Source organism: Pongo pygmaeus, chromosome 4, assembly GCF_028885625.2.
Source record: "Pongo pygmaeus isolate AG05252 chromosome 4, NHGRI_mPonPyg2-v2.0_pri, whole genome shotgun sequence".
Taxonomy (NCBI): domain Eukaryota; kingdom Metazoa; phylum Chordata; class Mammalia; order Primates; family Hominidae; genus Pongo; species Pongo pygmaeus.
Genome location: NC_072377.2, coordinates 73415339 through 73437057, shown reverse-complemented (window position 1 = coordinate 73437057; position 21719 = coordinate 73415339). Strand labels below are relative to the sequence as shown.

The following is a 21719-nucleotide window of genomic DNA, read 5'->3' as shown; positions in this document are numbered from 1 at the left end:
CTGATGAGCCCCATAGCAGGCCTAGGATTGAGATCAGGGGATTGAGTCTCTAGTTGCTCTAAACTCTAGTATCTGTCTTTAAAGGTCATTCATGATACAACAGCAATATTGCAGAGGGTATATGTCTGTCCTTAAAGAGGAAAAAGAGATTCACATATATATATATATATATATATATATATATATATATATATATGTGAAGGAGCTTATAGCTTAATTGCATATATGAATATATACATATATAATTATGTATGTGTATATGTATAATTATATGTATACAATAACATATGTATAATTGTTTATTGTATGTTGGTCTTCTCCATTAGACTGTAAGCTCCTTAAGTCATATTTAATTTTCTTTTTAATCTTTATACACTGAAGGCCTAAAAGCATGTGTGACACATAATAGATGCTTAGTAAATACTTGGTAAGTGAATGAATATACCCCAAACAACCTCAAGATTCAATACACAATTTAATGTATTGTTCAATTGATTTAGTTGAGAACCACTTATGATGAAAGTTATTGTATTAGTCTGTTTTTATACTGCTGATAAAGACATACCTGAGACAGCAATTTACAAAAGAAAGAGGTTTATTGGACTTAGTTTCATGTGGCTGGGGAGACTTCACAATCATGGTGGAAAGTGAAAGGCATGTCTCACATGGTGGCAGGCAAGAGAAGAGAGCTTGTTCAGGGAAACTCCCCTTTTTGAAACTATCAGTCTCATGAGACTCATTCACTATCATGAGAACAGCACAGGAAAGACCCACTCCCATAATTCAATCACTTCCACTAGGTTCCTCCCATGACATGTGGGAATTGTGGGAGTTAAAATTCAAGATGAGATTTGGATGAGGACACAGCCAAACCATATCAGTTATCAAATACATACACACTGCCAATAAATTATAAAAATTGTTATAAAAATAAATTATGCATGTATATTAAAATATAGGCAGACATACACTATGAGGCTGCTGCCAGTTTTAAACCAAGTCATTTAAAATGCTATACTTCTACTTCTGTAATGGTCCCTGGTGCCCAGAAGATTGGGGACTGCTGTCATAAGTCATTCTTTTCTTTGTGGTAAGAACTTCTACTAGTCCTCTAATGGTCCAACTAGTTTAAAATGTTAATAATCAAATTCCAATATTTTTACTTATTCCTACATACACAGTTCCCAAGGTATCACCTGAAGGTCAATAAACATTTGTTGAAAGCATAAAATAGCTTTATATGACTGCTTAGGCAAATCACACATAGCCTGAGGGTGTATGACTTTGGCTTTTAGAAGTAGGAAGAAAGAGTTTACTTTTCCATGTGCCTGACTATGGAGAATCAAATTACAAACATCTTTCTTATTTCTTCCCTGTATTAGTTTTCTATTGCTGGGTAACAAGTTTAGAGGCTTAAAATAATACCCATTCATTAGCACAGCTCTGTAGGTCAGAAGTCCTTCACAGCATGACTAGATTCTGCTCAAGAAGACTGAAATCAAGATATTGTCTGTACTGAGTTCTCAAATGGAGACCCTGGTGGAAAATCCACTTCCAAGTTCATTCTCTTAGGTGGCAGAAATTAGTTGCTTGAGCTTGTGGAACTGAGGTCTCCATTTCTTTGCTTGCTGTCAGATGGGGGCTGCTGTCAGTCTCTAAGGTCACCCACTTCCTTGCCACGTGGCTCCTTCCATCTTTAAGCCTGCAATGACATGGTACAGTAAATTCTTCTTGTGCTTCAAGTCTTTTACTTCTTCTGTCTCTCACCTCTAGATGCAGATTTAAAGGGCTCTTGATGAGGTCACGCCCACCTGAATAATTTGTGTCTCTTAAGGTCAACTGATTTGGGAACTTAATCACATTTGCAAAATCCATTTTGCTACATATGTAACATAGTCATAGGAGTGGCATCTCATGACAATCATGTGCCTCATAACTCTTCAGTCAACAACAGTCTGCGTATCGACAATGGTCCTATCAGATTATAATATTGTATTTTTATTATACCTTTTCTATATTTAGATATGTTTAGAAGCATAAGTACTTACCATTGTGTTGCAGTTGCCTACAGTATTCAGGACAGTAACATACTATATAGGTGTATAGCCTAGGAGCAATAGGCTATACTATATAGCTAGGTGTATAGTAGGCTATACCATCTAGGTTTGTGTGAATACACTCTATGATGTTAGCACAAGGATGAAATCACCTATCAATGCATTTCTCAGAACATATCCCTGTCATTAAACAATGCATGACTGTCTATTCACAGACTCTGTCCACACTTGAGAGGAGGAGATTACATAAGGGTAAAGGTCACTGAAGATCCTCTTAGAAACCTGCCTATGATATTGCCTTACATCAGGGCTTTGGCTTGAGCTCAGGTTTTGTCAATAGTGTGTGTGTGTGAGGATGTGTGTGTGTGTGTAAGAGTTTGTGATGTGTCACACATGTGATGTGTGAGAGTTTGGATTATTCTGACCTCTGAGGTCAGTTCAATTGGTCCATAAGCCAAGGATCATCTGCAATGGCACCATTTTAAAATATGAATATATTTTCATTGCCTGGTTTCTTGGATGGCTTCTGCTCTTTTTTTTTTTTTTTTTTTAACCCATTACTCTTTCTTTCCCAATTTAAAATACGTTGTGGTCCGAAAGCCTTCCATTTTTCCCTTGGCTGTATTTTCATATAAGAAGACAATGACACAGACTTCTTCTGGTGGAAATAGCTGGGTCTAAAAATTGGAGGCCTAAGAACATGAGCACAATTTCTCTTCATGGTAATCCCTTTGGAAGCTGTAGTGCCTAGGGGAAGTTTGTTAATTAGTTTTCCATGGAATTAAAGTTCAGTGATTATTCAAGATCTGTACAGAGTTTTGATTGCCAATATTTTTTTCTGAGATATATTCCTATCAGCATATTTGGAATAATAAAAGGTGATTAAAGAAAGTGATGAAAGATTAGTTATAATCCTGGAGGTGTGAAATGATATCTTATCTAGGAAGAGACTTTAATCCTGTTATTTTTGAGTAGAAGATCATGTGTTGGTAGTGGGGTCTAGAATTTCAAAATAGTAAAGCAGAGAGCCTTATTCTAGCATAAGGGTTCTTTACCTCTCACCCATGAACCTTCAAGGTTCACAGATGGGCTTCAAGGAAAGCCAGGAACTTTTTGAAATTGAATGTGAATTATGAGTTTGCATGTGTATGTTCATGGTCTGGAGAGGAGCTAATGATATCCTTAGATTGAGTCATAGGTCCTGTTCACCAAAATGATTAAAAGCCACCAGGCTAATTGGAGGATGATTTTTCAAGGAAATTAAAGCCCACAAAGGTGAAATGACTTGCCTGAAATCACAAAACTAATTTGCTTGTTCCATAACAGAGATTACATTCCTAGGCTCCTGATGCCCATTCTAACGTACTATTACTACACTTTATCCTGAGAGAGCCTTTTAAGGCCACACATGTGTGACGGTTGTATTTTAACTAAAGCAGTATTACATTGTTCCTTTGGAAACAGTTGCTTAGATACATGGCATCCTTTAAAAAAAGTGAGCTGAAAGTTGGGAAGGGTGGGGAAAGGTATACTGGACTAGGACATACATATATATTGCCTTATATATAATAAAATGCAATCAATAGCTGTTGAATAAATGAGTAGTATGGAGTGTTCTGTTTATAAAACAAACGTATATGAGCGGGGCCTGCTTTTTCACTAGAACCCTGCTAGTTACTGCTGCAACTGCTATGAAAATTATTTTTGAGGAAAACACATTTTTTAGATAAAGGAGGTGAAGCACATGGAGTAATTATGAAAAGCATATTAGTAATGATGATGATAACGATAATAAAAATATTTGAGTGACTATGATGTTATGATATACCAGGTATGGCTATGCTAAATGATTTATCTAAATTATCTAATTTAATTTAATTATTGCCAACATTCCATGATTTAGATGTTATCACCCTATCTACAGATGAGAAACTGGGATGCACAAATGTTAATTAACCTCCCAAGGTCAGAGTTAGTAAATGACACAACAGAAATTCTAACCTGGATGGATTGACAAAACCTTGTGCTCTAACCTGTATGCACAAGATTCACTCCCAATATATTGGAATATAACATTGGGATAGTTGAGTTTTTAAGAATTGAATAGCAAAAGCAATATTATTTTCAACACACCTTTACTAAAATCCTGTCCCTGAAATATACACATACAGGTTTTTACAAGTTTGTCTACAAGATACAAATTTATCTTTAGGATTTTTCTCAACATTCCCTGTATATTTTCCTTTCATTTACAGTTTTCCTTTGAGTCCAGGATCAGCTGAATTAACAAGAAAAAAAATTATTACTGAAGCCTGTTAATGTAAAAAATAAGTACATGGAGAAATCCCTAGAAATATCAAAACCATCAAATGTTAGTCCTTGGGATCAAAGGTAGTGGAAGTGGGAGCTTTTTCAAGTTGAAATAAATGTCTACTCCTATTTGGTGCAAGAAATCTAGGCTCTCCACTCGAACAACATGTGGTTTTCCATTTGTTCTTGGTGCTTATATGTGACATAGGCACTTAATCTATAGATTTTATTTAAACCTCACTTTATATACATATAAAAATGTATGCAATAAAGTACACAACTCATGAGGTTTTTTTAAAGTTTAGTTCTGACAACTTTCAGGACAACTTGAATTTGGGTCCAGGGATAGGTGTTTGGCAGATAGTGATGGCAGAGTGGATTCAACAGTGACCTAGTTATTTGATGTGGCTTTACCTTTGTGTGCCAGTAATAGGAACCAACAGCTGGGCCAACCTGTTCCAGCTAGTTTATATTCAAAAGTATCACGAGGAAAACATGGGTGAACCAGCTGTTCTAGTGAATTTACACAACACTGTCAGGAGACCTGGTGTCCCCACTGCCATGGGAGGCTTTAAAATAACAACAACAGCTGTCCGAATGTTCCTGAAACAATGCAAAAATAGCGTGAAAAACGGTGATGATTTGCTGGGACTGATTGAGAATTCCAAACCAAGCTTGGCTATTATACAGGCAAGGAGACGGTGAACAGCCTGGGTTCCTGGCTGGCCTTTGCTTCACAAGATGTGTTCTCTGCCAAGTACTTTACTTCCCTGTCTCCTCACTCCCCTACTGAAAGGGTGGGACAGGATTCGTGACTTCAGTGAGGAGTTGAAGGGAGTGAGGTCAGCCTCCCTCCACCACCCTCAAGTTATCAGAAACAGGATGAGGGGAGAGTAATTTAAAAATATATGTAATTAATAGTTAAGTAAAATTATTGTAAAACATTTAAATGTTTTTATAATACACAGTTTAGAAAAAGTATGAAATATTTATGTTTCTGAATAGGAAACATGAGTTTTCAAGCTTGAGAATTGGCCCATTAGAGAATTCATTTTAGTTCTGAGTTGAGAGTTTGGCCAGTGGCTGGGGAAAATGAATTCCCTTCCCTCTTTGAGCCAGTACATAAAGGAATTTGGAATATTCTTAGATATTTATCTTGTATCCACCATGTATCAGGAACTATCAAGTTTGAGGATATAGTAGTGAACAAAAGAGATCAAAATCCCCGCCCTCAAGAAGGAGGCCGGGCATGGTGGCTCACGCCTGTAATCCCAGCACTTTGGGAGGCCGAGGAAGGTGGGTCACGAGGTCGAGAGATCGAGACCACCCTGGCCAACATCGTAAAACCCCGTCTCTACTAAAAATACAAAAAAAAAAAAGTAGCGGAGTATGGTGGCAGGTGCCTGTAATCCCAGCTATTTGGGAGGCTGAGGCAGGAGAAGAATCACTTGAACCCGGGAGGCGGAGGTTGCAGTGAGCCAAGATTGCGCCAGTGCACTCTAGCCTAGGCAAAGAGTGAAACTCTGTCTCAAAAAAAAAAAGAAGCTAACATTCTAGATAACAACTACGATAAAGACATAAATTAATAAATAAATAAGATAATGTAAAGGATGCTGTGAAGTCCTGCCCAGGTCTCCCTTCAATGAATAACCTGCTGATGGCTGCTGGTAGGGCTGCCACAGGTGACTTTAGTCCTTACAGGGATTGCCTCAGCTTCAGAGAGCTGCCTTGTCCAGTGCAAATCCAATGACTGATTTAGGACAGGAAGACCTGGCCTGAGCTCTGGACAGCAGGAGTCTGTGCTGAAAAGCCATTTCCTTTCTCGCTTCAGGACTGCCATGGGATTGGCCAAGGATTTCATTGAGATCTGCATGACAGCCTGACTTTTCCCTTTGACCATTCCTGCTTTTGTCTCCTTTCCACACAAGACAAGGACGAGGCTGTCGTGGATGGAGCTCATTGGATGCAAAATTTAGAGACACCCTCACTCCCAGGGTCATGCAGGTGCAGAGTTGCTCAGGGATTACATCTTATCTCAAAGTAAAACATTTTAAAAAATACAGGTGACCCTCAAATGCTACATCATAGTTTTAACTTGGTGAAGATGCTTTAAGCAAAAATTCAGAATCAAAATTTAGATTAAATTTCAATCCTATATGATGGCATAAATGCAAATAATTTAAGTGAGATATCAATTCAATAAATAAATAAGTCTAGATTCTAACTCAGGTTTTCTGGCTCCAAAGGCCCTGCTCTTTCCATGGGTACAATGTTTGAAGGCAATTCCTGCAGTAGGGTTACACCTATGAATCTACATTTTGGTTCTTATAGTTTTCTCTCCACCGAATCAATAGGTCAGCTGAATGGAGCTCTGACCCTAGAAACAGAAGTTCGATGTTAAAAAAAAAAAATTAAATTACTCTCCCAACCCTTTTCAAGATATCATTATCAAATTTTATAAAAATAATTTGATTAAGTACCATGTAGTCTCGTTTTATTTTTTAGGAGCTTAGTTAAATCCTTCAGAATTATCTGGTGTATGTGAGTGTGTACGTGTGAAAACTATTGTGTTCTTCAATTGAATTTGCATTTTTTACTTAAAAAATAAAATATATTTCTCCAAATATGGACCACTGAATTTCCAGAGTAGATACATACAATAAACTGGGGTACCCTGTTCAGATTAAAACCCCATTTGAGAGAAAAAAAAAAGCTATCCATGTACTTTAGTTTTGTTTTTTTTTTATACAAATATATTTGCCCAAAGAAGGTCATTTTCACTGACTAGCATTTTGTCAGAAAATTTGAAGGACTCAAGTGTAATTCTGTGGATCTGCTGGCCAAAATGTGACATCTGTTATTCCCTAAAACCAATGTGACCCTTGTCCACAGGAAATGCTCCAGAAAATACTATGGGAATTACAGACTAAGACTAACTCTCGTAACTGAAAAACTGGTGGATTAACAAAATTTTAAAATAGTCATGGGCCAGGCGCGGTGGCTCACACCTGTAATCCCAGCACTTTGGGAGGCTGAGGTGGGCGGATCACGAGGTCAGGAGATCAAGACCATCCTGGCTAACACAGTGAAACCCTATCTCTATTTAAAAAAAAAAATTATCTGGGTGTGGTGGTGCGCACCTGTAGTCCCAGCTACTCAGGAGGCTGAGGCAGGAGAATGGCATGAACCCAGCAGGCGGAGCTTGCAGTGAGCCGAGATCGCGCCACTGCACTCCAGCCTCGGTGACACAGAAAGACTCCGTCTCAAAAAAAAAAGAAAATTCATTATATATTTGTCAACACTTGTAGAATGTACAACGCAGAGTCAACCCTAATATAAACTATGGACTTTGGGTGAATGATGTGTCATGTAAGTTCATAGATTGTAACAGACATACCACATACCATGGCGGGGGGTGTTGATATTGGGGGAGGCTGGGTGTGTAGGGGGTGGGCAGAGGGCACATGGGAACTCTGTACTTTCTGCTCAATTTTTCTGTGAACCTAAAACTGCTCTAAAAAATAAAACCTATTAAAATAAAAAAATAAAAACAGGATAAGAGGAAGTAAAAATATTGTGATGACCTGATTCATTGAACACGCATAGCCTCCAAACCCACTCTGATACTGGGAACTCATTGATCCTTTGTGCCTCTCTCCTTTACTCTCTACTGTGACTCCTCCAGGCCCCCTTTCCTCTTAAACTGCTATTTCTGCTTCCCATAACCATAGTCCCCTCTCAACAGAAGCCTTTTCTGCTTTACAGATAATCAGAGTCTCTTCTCACTCTCACACTCACTGGCCCTGAATCACCTCTCATTTTCCCTAGAATCCTGGAGGGAGAGACTCTTCCCTTGAGGTCCTATAAGGTTAACCCCTTCATATGCTTTCTGGATTGAATCATAATCCCCTGAAATTCATGTCCACCTAGAACTTCAGAATGTGACTTTATTTGGAAATAGGATCTTTGCTGATGTAATTAGTTAAGAAGCAACATACTGGATTAGGGTGCGTCCTAAGTCCAAAGTGATTACCATTCTTGCAAGAAGAGGAGAGGACATACAGAGTCACAGGACATGGTGGGATGTAGCCCATGTGAAGATGGAGGCAGAGACTGGAGTGATGCTGCTACAAGCCAAGGAATGCTGAGGATTGCCAACCACCACCAGAAGCCAAAAGAGGCAAGGAAGGGTTTCTTCCTTTGGGCCCACAGAGAGAACACAGCCCTGCCAACACCTTGGTTTTAGACTTAGAATCTCCAGAACTGGGAGAGAATGAATTCTGTCATTTAAAGCCACTTAGTTTGTGACATTTTGTTATGACAGTCCCAGGAAACTAGTACAGATTTTAATAACAGTAGCGATTCCTTTAGAACTCCACATCCATTATTACTATTCTTTGCACCTTCAAGTTTTCCTTGTGCTCTTTCACTTGTCTTCATTCATGTTCAGTCTATCCTAATATATATATATATTTTTTGAGACAGGGTCTCACTCTCTTGCCCAGGCTGGAGTGTAGCGGCACAATCACTGCACTTCAACCACGTGGGCTCACACAATCCTCCTGCCTCAGTCTCCTGAGTAGCTGAGACCACAGGTGTGTGCCACCACACCTGACTATTTTTTTTTTAAATTTTTTGTAGAGATAGGGTCTGACTATATTGCCTAGGGTGGTCTTGAAATCCTGGGCCAAAGTGATCCTTCTTCTTTGGTTTCCCAAAGTGCTGGGATTATAGGCATGACCCACCATGCCTGGTCATAAATTTAAAAAAACGAAACAAAACAAAAAAAAAACTCTCAGTTTTGGCTTGTCTTGATAGTCCTTCAATAAACTGCTTCCATTTCTCACTTACAAACACCTTCTTTTCTTTGTAATACTAAATTCCTAAATATGCTTAAAGCCCTTTCAAAACTATTTATCGTGTATCATATCAAGTTCTCACTATTCTGGCTTGCTGTTCTACGCTTTCCTTAATTTCATCCTGAACTTCTCAGACTCCTTTACATGTTTGCTGCAACCAGACAATCCTACTTCTGAGTCTTCTCTCATGCTATTTCCCTTTTGTTTCTGGAATGCCTGGAAGCTCTCTGCAGCCTTCCCTTTGCTCTGTCTCTATAAAGCCTACTTAGGTTTCAAGACTCACCTCGAGGGCTCTCTTCTCTGAAGATTTGTCCTTCTTCTTCTAATACACTTGTTTCTTTATTTTCTGAACTCCTTCTATAGTGTTAGTCACCATCACATTTACGTATCTTCTTGTTTGCTAATCATTTTGTGACTTCTTTTAATCCATCTGACTTGATTTCAAGGTGTTTACTACCAAAGACCATGCCTTTGTACTTCTTTCTCTCCCCTCCTAGGGTTGAGCAGAATGATGAACACACATTAGGATTTAAATAAATTCACCTTTGTAAGTTCCAGGGCAGTTATGGACTATTCAGCAAACATAGACAATGATTTCTGTTAGGAGACAATAGGCTTTATCTACTAGAATTCTCTGAGGGGGTCAATAAGCATGCGGACATCATTTCTTAAACTTTTCAAAAACCTTGACAATGTTCCACACCAGAGGTTATTTAAAGATAAAAATGAGTCATGATGAGATTGTGGGGAATGTTTTGTCATGGTAAGGGAACTGGCTTAGGGATCGGAAACAGCCTGAACCACTGCTTCTAGTAATGAATTCCATATGTTTACAACCTTCCACCCAGAGAAAATGGGGCCGTTCTCTGAAGAGGGAGGTCATATGGAGGGGAACCCCAAAAGGGTGCACATCTGTTTTATTTACCATGTTTGAGAAGAGAGCTTACAATGAAATCTTTCTCAGAAATAGAGTGTCAATCAAAAGAGGGAACACTCGAGAAAACTTTGGTAGGGTACATGTCATCAAAGATGTGACCAATGAGTCTGTTCTGACAATGACAAGAGAGACCCTTAGAGAAAATGCAACACAGGCTAGTTTTAGGTGCTGAATTCTGAGCTATCTGTTACTAGCAAGCAAGGGAACCAGGACATTCGGTTCTCTGGAGAGGCTAATCATTTGGCACCTCTTCGAACAGTGTTAAAGTATTTGCTAAACACTTATTTAGAAGAAAGGCCTAAGGCTACCTGGGGAAAGAGCCAAGAAGGCGGCAGCTCTAACTTCTTTTCTGTTGTCCTGAGACATTCATTTCAACCCCAAAGTTGCATATCCATATCATGGAACAAAACAACAACTCTGCAGTTGACTGAACCCACCTTCCTCAGGGACTGTCTACTGTAACTCTATTAGGAGTTCTGGACTCTCACCTCCTCACCATTGCTATTCCAATAGTGTACTATTGCTATTCCAAATGGACTCCTATTGCTATATTGCTATTCCAAAGAATATCACTATTCCAAATGTACTCCTATTTGATAAAAGGAATTTTAACATAACAGTTGCTTGTTGCTAGAAATTAGTCTTGGGAGGAAAAGAGAATACACAAACAATCTGAAAGATTTGAATGATCTGAAAGAAAGAGGGCTTTATGGCAGGAGAAAGTATGACTCCCACCTGAAGTACAAGATGGAAGCAGAACCATCACGAGCCACTGTACTAATACAGGTAAGACAGGCCTGGGACCACCAGACCTGATGTAGACATTTCCAGGGGCTGGCAAGATGTTGATAGCTGTGGGACTAGGTGTTGCAGCCTTTGCAATTGAATATTTTACAGCTGCGTATTTCAAGTCTGGAAACTTCTGCAACAAGTAGTCACAGAACATGTGAAAATTTCAACCCCTGGCCTTTCATACTGCTATAAAAAGGATTTAAACAGACAAAATGGGTAGGCGGGAAGCTAGTCTTATTTTAGGTGTAAGCCCATCTGCTGGTAAAGCTGAGATTAGAATGCTTCATAGAAAAATCACGATTTCAAATTAAGCAGATAACTATGACTCTCTTGTTTAGCAACCCAAATATACAAAGCAGAAGTCATGCTAGATTGAGCACCAAACAGTGATGTGCAAGGAGAAAGCAGAGCCTTTTCATTCTTTCTTTTTATTTAAAAAAAAAAAAAGTCCTATACAATGATCACATCCATTTCTTTTCAGGCAACTTAACAACAAATGATGAGCACAGACAAAAGAATTGAAGGAAGGAAGAAGCTGAATCCTTGGTGGGGAGCGCAGAAGAGGAATTTGCCCTTGGCAGGGCCCTCGTGATAGAGGAGAAGCTGAGTCAGGGATTCAGGGAACCGAGCAAGAAACAGATGGCCGCACTGAGAGCAGTAATGACTGGACTTTCCAATGGCATCGAAAAGGGTTTTTTTTTTTTGTTTTCACCTCTCAATAACTGTGAACAGATAATTTTAAGAAGTGGCAAAACGTTAGAAAGAATAATTAATCTTTCCGGCTGAAAATAATTGTAACAGGAGTCTATAAGATCCCGAAAGAAGGAAGCTATACAATTGCTTCCTCAATACGAGCATGTGTTTAAACTTGTAGAGAAGGCACAATGTAATAGTCAATGTGCTGCAACCCGGGGACACCCTATTGGACAACGCACTGCCCTAGACTTCATGGAACTCACCGTGAAACTCCTTGTGAGAGGGACAGAAGCATGAACATGCATATAGGAAGCCTTCAGTAGCCTCCTTTACTCCCATCCCCATTCACTACTACTCTCTCCACTCCAAGCCTGTGGCAGCTTTGTCCATCTTTCTTTATAGCACAGGTTACATTGAATTATGGCTGCCTCTTTCCTTGGAGCTCCTTAAAGTTATACACTATATTTTGCAGAATACATATTCATTGGCTAGTTAATTAAATTAATGGAAGAAGAATATCCCTCAAGGGGATTTGAAACACCATACAAAAATACCTAAGAGTGACAGAGTAAAAATAAATCAGTGCATAAATAAATAAAATCAGTATACCGAGAAAACAGGTTAGAAAAAGTAAGATATATCCAGAGTAAGAAGATGCTTTTTTAAAAAAGAACAAGAATATTAAAATTTGAATTTTTTATAGAGACAGAGTCTCCCTACGTTGCCTACACTGGTCTCAAACTCCAGGCCTCAAGCGATTCTTCCTTGACCTCTCAAAGTGCTGGGATTACCCACCACGCCTGACTGGAAGAAACTCTTAAACTGAATTTTGCAGGGTGGATGGAGGTTTTTGGGCAGAGAAGTGAGGTTAAAGGAATTCTAGAAAGGGAGTTCTGGCATGTACCATGTTTGAATAACGATGATGCTGGAAGCTGGGGTGGGGAGGTGGTGCTGATGAGGCTTGAGATTAGTGGGAGCTACACTGTGGAAGGCTGTACAGAACAAGTTATGGATAGGAATTTATCTTGTGGGAACCTGGGAGCCAAAAAGCGTCACGATTGGATCCACATTTCAGAAATGTCTCTCTAGCAGCAGGGTGTGGGACAGATAAGAACATAAATTATGGAAGGCTGTCAGTTCCTTCTTTAATCTCAACTCTCCTCAAATCTCTCATCATGTTTTCTATGAACATCAGAAGGAGACCTCACCTCTTATTTTGCAATTTTTGAAGAGAACAAAATAAACTATTTGATGTGAACGTTTTGGAATACTTGGCTGCTGCCTCAGTCAACAAGAAGTACAACCACCCTCAAGTTCATTCCTCCTAGCCAATGAAAGAGGTACCTCTTTTCCTGCCTAAGACTCATTAGTTCACAATATCTGGTCAGGCATGCGGCTTCCCTTCTCTCCTATCTTTTGCCCCTTCTCTGTCCTCGCTCCTTCTTAACCAATAAAGCATACCCTTCCTCAGATCCTAGGTTCCCCTCAAATCATAAACTCTCCTTTCTTCCACAGTTAAGTTGCTGGAGATTTTCTACATTCACAGTCTGTATTTCTTCTCTTCTAAGTCACTCTTCAACCAATTTATATTTGGATTTGATACCAAATTGCTCTTGCCAAGATTCCAGTGACCTCCAAGTAGCTAAGACTAAAGAATACTTCCATTATTATCTTATTCGACGTGACCGTAGCATTTGAAACAGTTGACTATTGCCTCCTTGAAACTCTCTCTTCCTTCATTTCCTCTTTCCTTTTCCATATAAAAAATATTTTTGTATTTCTATATGGAATATTATGATTAAATATAAATATTGTAATTACATCCCCAGCTTTTTTGCAGACTTAGAATTCCATGCTTATCTCTTAAATGTTTATGTTTTCTAGAAATACTTCTCTAGAAAAAAGATGGATTAAAGGGACACATTTAGGCATTATTAAAAGATGGGTCCACATGAAACCATCATTGGGATGACATTCAATAAGGAAGAAAAAAGAATAATGATACAATCCTAAGGAATATCAATATTTATGAAGTTGGGAAGAGAAACCAGGTAACACAAAGAGAGTGCAGTCGGAGGAGCAGATGGACAAAGTAAAGGCAAGCATCGAAAAAGCCATGGATGAAGTTTTAAGAGGGAAGTGCCCTTTGGAAAGGTGAAGTACAATAATACATAACGTGCTCACTAGATGTGGCAATTAGGATACCAGTGTGGCCTTTGAGGGGACAATTTCAATGGAGTAGTGAAAACAGAAGAACAGAAGCTCCCTTACACCACTTACATAGGTTACTGAGAGAATGGGAAGTTAGCAACTGGAGACATTAATTTTCTATTTCATTTTCAAAAACCTTGGATGACACAGAGGGAGGGGGAGGGAACAATTTGAGTAGGAATAATGTTAAAGGAGGTCCTTGTCTCAATCTTTTCCTGCTGCTATAACAGAAGGCCTTGGACTGTGTAATTTATAAACAACAGAAATTTATTTCCTACAGTTCTGGAGGCTGGGAGGTCCAAGATTAAAGCAACAGAAAATCTGGTGTCTGGTGAAGACGCCCTCTCTGCTTCCAAGATGGCACCTTGTTGCTATGTCCTCACAGGGCAGAAAAGATGGAAGAGCAAAAGGGATGAATGCTCTGTGAAGCCTCTTTTATATGGGCATGAATCTCATTCACGAAGGTGGAGCCCTCATGACCTAATCAACTTCTAAAAGCCCCATTGCTATCTTTTTTTAAAATTAATTAATTAATTAATTTTAAATTTTTTTATATCTGTAGGTTATTGGGGAACAGGTGGTGTATGGTTACATGGGTAAGTTCTTTAGTGGTGATTTGTGAGATTTGAGTGCACCCATGACCGGAGTGGTATACACTGCACCCTGTTTGTAGTCTCTTATCCCTCACCTCTTCCCACACTTTCTCTCTGAGTCAAGGCCCCACCTCTCAATACTATCACACTGGTGATGAAATTTCAACATGTGAATTTTGGAAGAACACATTTAGACCATAGCATCCCTTTAGGATAGTGGAGATCTGAACACACTTATAAACCCCAGGCAATCTCAGGAACTGGCAAGAAGTAATCTTACAAAAAATAAAACAAAGTGTTAGTTTATACAGAGGTAATTAATAAATAGAGTCTTCATAAACGGATATTCACTAAAGAATCATTTAAATAAATTGAAGTGCTACCATTTTACAGGATTTTTCTTTGGTCAATGAATATGACCAAATATTATAAAAATATTTTCTGAGCATTAGCAGGCTTTGTGTATTCAAAGTATTAATGGGATGTAACATCATGAAATGTAAGACAAGTTGGTAAGTGTTGATGTAGTGGGAAGGGTCATGAAATTGGAATCTGGAGACCCATATCTGTCACTGACCAATCATTTAAGCTCTTCAGATCCCTAGTCTTCCATTTCAAGTTGAGGAGAGGAGGTTGGCCAAGATGGTCTAGTCTTCTCTAGGTAATTTTTGGGTTTTTTTGTAATTTTTATTTTAAGTACTGGGGTACATGTGCAAGATGTACCCCAGATGTGCAGGTTTGTTACATAGGTAAACATGTGCCATGCTGGTTTGCTGCACCTGTCAACCCATCAATCCCTAGGTATTTTGTAAGGGCTCCTTTCAACTCCAGTAAATTTGGTTGTTTCTCAAGCTAGATTTATCTCATTCCAAGGTCTATGGACATATTCTCCTGGGTCTTTGAGTTCACAATGAAAAATCCTGAATTTTATATTTTTATTTTAATAATAAAGGACTAAATTTTTGATAATATGGATGACAAACCCATGTCTGCTGATTTCAGCACCTGCATTTATTTTTGTATTTACAAAAGTATTAAATAAATGTAGGTTGGCTTTTTGATATCCTAAAAGGATTTCAAGTAAAATTTAACAAGTTGGAAAACTTCTCTAGTTACCTGTGATTGTTTGTTCTATTTTCTTTTTCTTTTTTTTTTTTTGAGACAGAGTCTCGCCCTGTCACCTAGGCTGGAGTGCAGTGGTGTGATCTCGGCTCACTGCAACCTCTGCCTCCTGCGTTCAAGCGATTCTCCTACCTCAGCCTCTCAAGTAGCTGGGACTGCAGGTGCGCAACACCATGCCCGGCTAATTTTTGTGTTTTTAGTAAAGACGGGGTTTCACCATGTTGGCCAGGCTAGTCTTGAACTCCTGACCTCAGGTGATCCGCCTGCCTCAGTCACCCAAAGTGCTGGGATTACAGATGTGAGCCACCTGCCCAGGCTAGTTTGTTCTATTTTCAAACTGATAACCTACGTCTGGATCTACCAATAAATTTATGTTGAATTATTTCAACTCATTAATGACAAAACTTTAATTTTATATCAATAATTTTCAACTAAAAGGTGTTTTCATAAGGTAAGATTTTAATTTAATTCTTTTCTTTTTTTGAGATGGATTCTCGCTCTGTCACCCCAGCTGGAGTGCTGTGGTGTGACCTGGGCTCACTGCAATCTTTGCCTGTCAGGTTCAAGTGATTCTCTTACCTCAGCCTCCCGAGTAGCTGGGATTACAGGCAATTGCCACCATGCCCGGCTCATTTTTTCTTGTGCTTTTAGTAGAGGCAGGGTTTCACCATGTTGGCCAGGCTGGTCTTGAACTCCTGGCCTCAAGCGATCCACTTGCCTTGAACCCCCAGAATGCTGGGATTACAGGCATGAGCCACCATACCTGGCCAGGTAAGACTTTCATTTCTTTCTTTCTTTTTTCTTTTTTCTTTTTTTTTTTTGAGATGGACTTTCACTCTTGTTACCCAGGCTGGAGTGCAATAGCGCAATCTCAGCTCACCACAACTTCTGCCTCCCGGGTTCAAGCGATTCTTCTGCCTCAGCCTCCCAAGTAGCTGGGATTACAAGCATGCGCCACCACGCCCAGCTAATTTTTTTGTATTTTTAGTAGAGATGGGGTTTCTCCATGTTGGTCAGGATGGTTTCAAACTCCCAACCTCAGGTGATCTGCCCACCTTGGTCTCCCAAAGAAGACTTTCATTTCTTAAATGATTTAACACATTGATATTTTGACGTGACACCATGGAAATAACATATGGCATCAGTCTTCTAGCCTTGAGGGCTAGAAGAAGATGCTCAGATCAACCCAAAGTCAAAAGACATATAATTGCTCTGAAGAAACAAAATCTTTGCAGAAATTTGAATGAAAAAATGTGGTGGCAAAATGGAGTTTTTACATTACAAACAATACTACAGGTGTGTGGAACTGAAAAGAACCTTTGCTGTTAACATCAGTACCCTTTTCACATCAAGCAAGAGGCTTCCATTTTAATGAAACAATCTGGCTGGGCACAGCGACTTATGCCTGTAATCAAAACACTCTGGGAGGCCAAGGCGGAAGTATCGCTTGAGACCAGGAGTTCAAGACCAGCTTACATTAAATTACTTTATTTGATTATTATTATTATTTTGGTTTGTGATTTGTACTTAATTTATAATTTTATTTTTATTTGATAGTTGTATAAAAGCTATAGATATAAGGAGTTTGTACATGGATTTATGCTTATAGATATTTAAGTAACATTTTGATTAAATAATTTAGGTTACCATGTGTACCTTATTAATTTTTTAAGATATACATATGTAAGCCTTGAGAATCTGGTTTGGATTATACAGCTCTATCTATTTCCCTAAATTCTCCTAAGCTAAGATTGGGGAAGCAGACAGTATTTGTGACTGGGGGATGCTGATGGCACACAGAAAAGCCTAAAAATTATGGGGACTTCATGGAAATTGCTTCTCCATGGCCAGGCTCACATCCCCAAACAGGGAAATGCCACAGGGAAAGGGAGACTTCAAAACCACTTGGCCAAACTGGAGGAAGCTGAATGAATGGGGTAGGTTAGGGTGACAATGGAGCAAAAAGAAAAATGAACTGCACCAATGCAATACTGGGTTTTTCAGGTGTTCAAAGAATCGGGTTTCAAAAGTTAAACATCAATCAGAAATGTACTAAAAGTGGTTTTTGAAAGAACAATTCAAGGCTGGCATGTTAAATGAAGCAGCCAAGAGGACATTGGACATATTTAGCAATGGTCAGACCCTTCAGAGAGGACAGTGTTTAGTTAACAGCTTCACCATTCAAGAGAGGAGGGAAAACAAAGCCTGATGAAGATAGTGGAAAACGGCATCCAACAAAAATATGAAAATGGGTTAAGCAAATCTGATCTTTAACTTGGAGAGGAAACACGAAAAAATAAGAACATTTTTCTATGGACAATTCTGCAAAGGGAGATTACACAAAATTGGTGACCGGCAGTTATCCATCTTACGTAATAATAAAAAAGAGGGTGGCCGGGCGCGATGGCTCACGCCCGTAATCCCAGCATTTAGGGAGGCGGAGGTGGGTGGATTGTGAGGTCAAGAGTTCAAGACCAGCCTGGCCAAGATGTTGAAACCCCATTTCTACAAAAACTACAAAAATTAGCCAGGCATGGTGGAAGGCGCCTGTAACCTCACCTACTCAGAAGGCTGAGGCAGGAGAATCACTTGAACCTGGGCAGCAGAGGTTGCAGTGAGTAGAGATTACACCACTGCATTCCAGCCTGGGTGACAGTGAGACTCCATCTCAAAAAAAAGGTACAGCTGTATACTGTGGCTCACACCTGTAATCCCAACACTTCGGGAGGTCAAGGCGGGAGGACTGTTTGAGGCCAGCAGTTTGAGACTAGCCCTGGGCAACATAGTGTGACCTCATGCCTCTATAAATAAAAAGTAGGACACATCTCAAACAACAGTGATTTAGGTTGGTAACATTTAAGAGAAACCACCTTAAAGGGAGCCTGGGGAGAACTCATGGGTTCTTGACAGAAGGTATAGAGATTGTCCCCAGGAGAGTTGGCAATCTGTTTCTTGAGATACAGTTGGCAGGATGAAATCTTAAGCCACTGGCTGTTTCTGTGCTTCTCTAAGAGGAAAAAGAGGTCAGGAGTTGAGAAACGACTGAATCCCAACAGGGCGTCCGGAGTGTTAACAGACAGGACTCCAATCTGGGATGTTGAGGAGGAAGCTGCCAGAGTGTGACTTGGCGAGAACCTCCCTGCTGGTAGGAAAGGGATGGGTCAATGAATCTAAGGTGGCCTGCTGAAAAGGGGAGGTCATGTTTGGAGTTCTCAGAGTGGAAGACGCTGTGTAAATATTAGGCCATCTTTTTTATTAAGGTCCACATACAGCAAATTAGTTTGAGTATTTGCTAATACTTTCTACTCCTAGTGTAGAGTCAACTCCTCCGGCGGCTACTTCAGCCTCTTCTCCGCAAAGGGCTTGGGTGGGTGGCGAGGTGGTATTTTTCCTCCCCTGCCCTGCCCACCGAGTTTTTAATTTTCGTTGAAGGTGGAAATGCTTTTGTTTCACCAGAGAGCTCCTCAGAAAAAGCAGACACACACACACACACACACACACACACACACACACACACACAAAGGACCGGGCAAGAGTACCAAAAATTTAGCCTTTTGAAAGGTAGGTTGAGAAATTCTTGCAAGTGTATCTCTTACAGTTTCAAGCTGTTGTTTAACCATTTAATCAGTGACAATCTCACAGAGAGACCTGGAAAACATAGACTGGTAAAGTATAGCTTTCGGTTCTTAAATGATTCTTTTTTTTTTTTTTGAGACAGAGTTTCACTCTTGTTGCCCAGGCTGGAATGCAATGGTGTGATCTCGGCTCACTGCAACCTCTGCCTCCCGGGTTCAAGCGATTCTCCTGCCTCAGCCTCCCAAGTAGCTGGGATTACAAGCATGCACCACCACACCCAGCTAATTTTGTATTTTTAGCAGAGACGGGGTTTCTTCATGTTGGTCAGGCTGGTCTCGAACTCCCGACCTCAGGTGATCCGCCCACCTTGGCCTCCCAAAGTGCTGGGATTACAGACATGACCCACTGCACCCGGCGAGGTTCTTAGATGATTATTCTAAAAGTTCATATACTGAGCACAACTCTCTGAGGCGTTTAGAGGGAAAATCATTTCACGGGGATAGTTACTGTGTGAGACATTCTGTGAAAACATTGGAAAATGTGACTTTCCTCATGACATTTGCTGTCTCTGACTTTCCCATGGGGAAAATCTGAGGATCAATGAATTCCCATAAAGTGAACCCCACCACCGCCTCCCAGAGGCCATCTGTCTGGAGATAGAAGTAAACAAGGACCTGTCTCTGGGAGCAGGCTTCCCATTTGCATGTGTTTTATACTTGGAATTGAACTATGGAGGCAGAAAGGCAGGCTATCCAGGCAAAGCTACAATAACATTTTTATTACCACATTTACTTGAAATTGGTGTTTTGAGTCCCACTGAGGATATTTTCAATAAACCAAGACTTTGAGAAATTAGAAACAATCGTTTCTTGAGTAGATTGGGTCTTCATACTTCGAATTCAAAATAGAACACACCTATCACTCAAATTTTTGATTGTTAACTTAATCAATTAAAAATTAGTTTAAGTGCTCACAATCTAAAATGATTTTTGATTTTTTGATGAGGTTTCCTGAGGGCTTTTCCTCCTCATACCTTCAAATGAGTAACACAAAAAAAGAGAAAAGTAACTTACCAGCCAGTGACTGTGTGGTGGAGACCTTATCTTGAGCTGTTGCTGCAAGGCAGGAGGGCGGAAGGTGAAGGCAGAGGGTGTAGTGAAAAGAGCCCTGGACTACAGTAGCATACCTGGGCACAGCTGGGCCTTGAGTTGCTTTCTGCCACTCATCAGCTACGTGGAGTCGACTGATTCCTGTAACCTCTCTGGGCACAAATTTCCCTGTTTGAAAAAGATCACCCCGAAAATCCTACCTGCCATCTCTGCCTAAGAGTTTTTCACTTGGCTCACTTTTACCCGATCCAGTATTGACGTCATTGGCTTGTAGGCTTGTTCCTACAACTTACTCTTCTTCTCCTATCCTCCGGCACAGTGAAGGGAGCCATTGTCCAGCTGGCCATCCAAGAGCAAAGCCACTGGAGTTAACCTAACCTCCCTTCTTTTTTCCTGCTGTAATCTGCCTGTCTTTCAATCAGTTAATCACAAAATCTGGTCATTTTTCCTCCTGAATATCTCTTGACTCTGCATGTCCGGTCCCAGAGCCCCTGCCTCAGGGCAGGCCGGTATCTTCCCGCGACTGCACTCCTCCCTCTGGACTCATCTCCTCATCTCCCATTACCTCTGTGCAAAACTTAGTTAACATAATGTTGCCTTTGTGATCTGGCTTCTGACCCGCCCCATCTGTCAAAAGCTTTCTGCTTTCATTCTGCAGATAAGGGAAGTACTTGGAGCTCTTCAGGCGTGCTGTGCTTGCACTCGTCTCCATACCTGGGTACATACTTCTTGCCAGCAATTTCCGTCCCACCATTTTGGGTCTGAACAAGCCCATTCAGCCTTTTAGAATCCACTAAGGGATTGCCATTTCTCCCGAGCCTTCTCTGCCCTCTGCCCCTCTTCCCCCTTCCCTCAGTCTGCATAGTTACTCCTCTTCTGAGCTTCTAAACTACCTCAGCTTTCAGGCACATTGGACTTGCCTGTTCACCAAGTCTATCTGCAGCAGACTCTGAAGGCAACTTATCTTTGTATCTCCTGTAGCTGGCAAGTTTCCTGACACATAGTAGGTGCTGAAGTGTCAGGTCAATGAGTAAAAGTAGGATAAAGAAAGAAGGAGAGCAAGGAGAAGAGGGGAATGAAAGGGAGGGAGAGAGAAAAGAGAAAGGAATGAAAGAAAGAGGGAAGGAAAGAACAAAATGACCTAACTGTTTTCACGATATTGAGTAACAGGATTAAGATTGGGGAGGTAAGAAATTATTATCTTCAGTGTCATAATGAGGAACTTGGATATAATCCTCTGAGCAATGGGGAGCTATTGAAGATTTTTGAGTAAAGAGGTAAATTTGTTATTATCTACACAATTCTTTTTTCTTTTTTTTTTGAGACAAATTCTGGCTGTCGCCCAGGTTGGAGTGCAGTGGCACGATCTCGGCTCACTGCAGGCTCCGCCCCCCGGGGTTCACGCCATTCTCCTGCTTCAGCCTCCCGAGTAGCTGGGACTACAGGCGCCCGCCACC

At 40.2% G+C, this 21719-nt stretch overlaps 1 long non-coding RNA gene across 1 annotated transcript; it reads right to left on the bottom strand.

Moving 5' to 3' along the window:
• Positions 1-580: 580 nt before the first annotated feature.
• Positions 581-20825, bottom strand: LOC129037010 (uncharacterized). The gene is made up of 3 exons (XR_008502716.1): positions 20227-20825; positions 9510-9719; positions 581-1702 (listed from the first exon to the last, which is right to left on the bottom strand). It is a non-coding gene; the product is annotated as an uncharacterized LOC129037010 (long non-coding RNA).
• Positions 20826-21719: the final 894 nt, after the last annotated feature.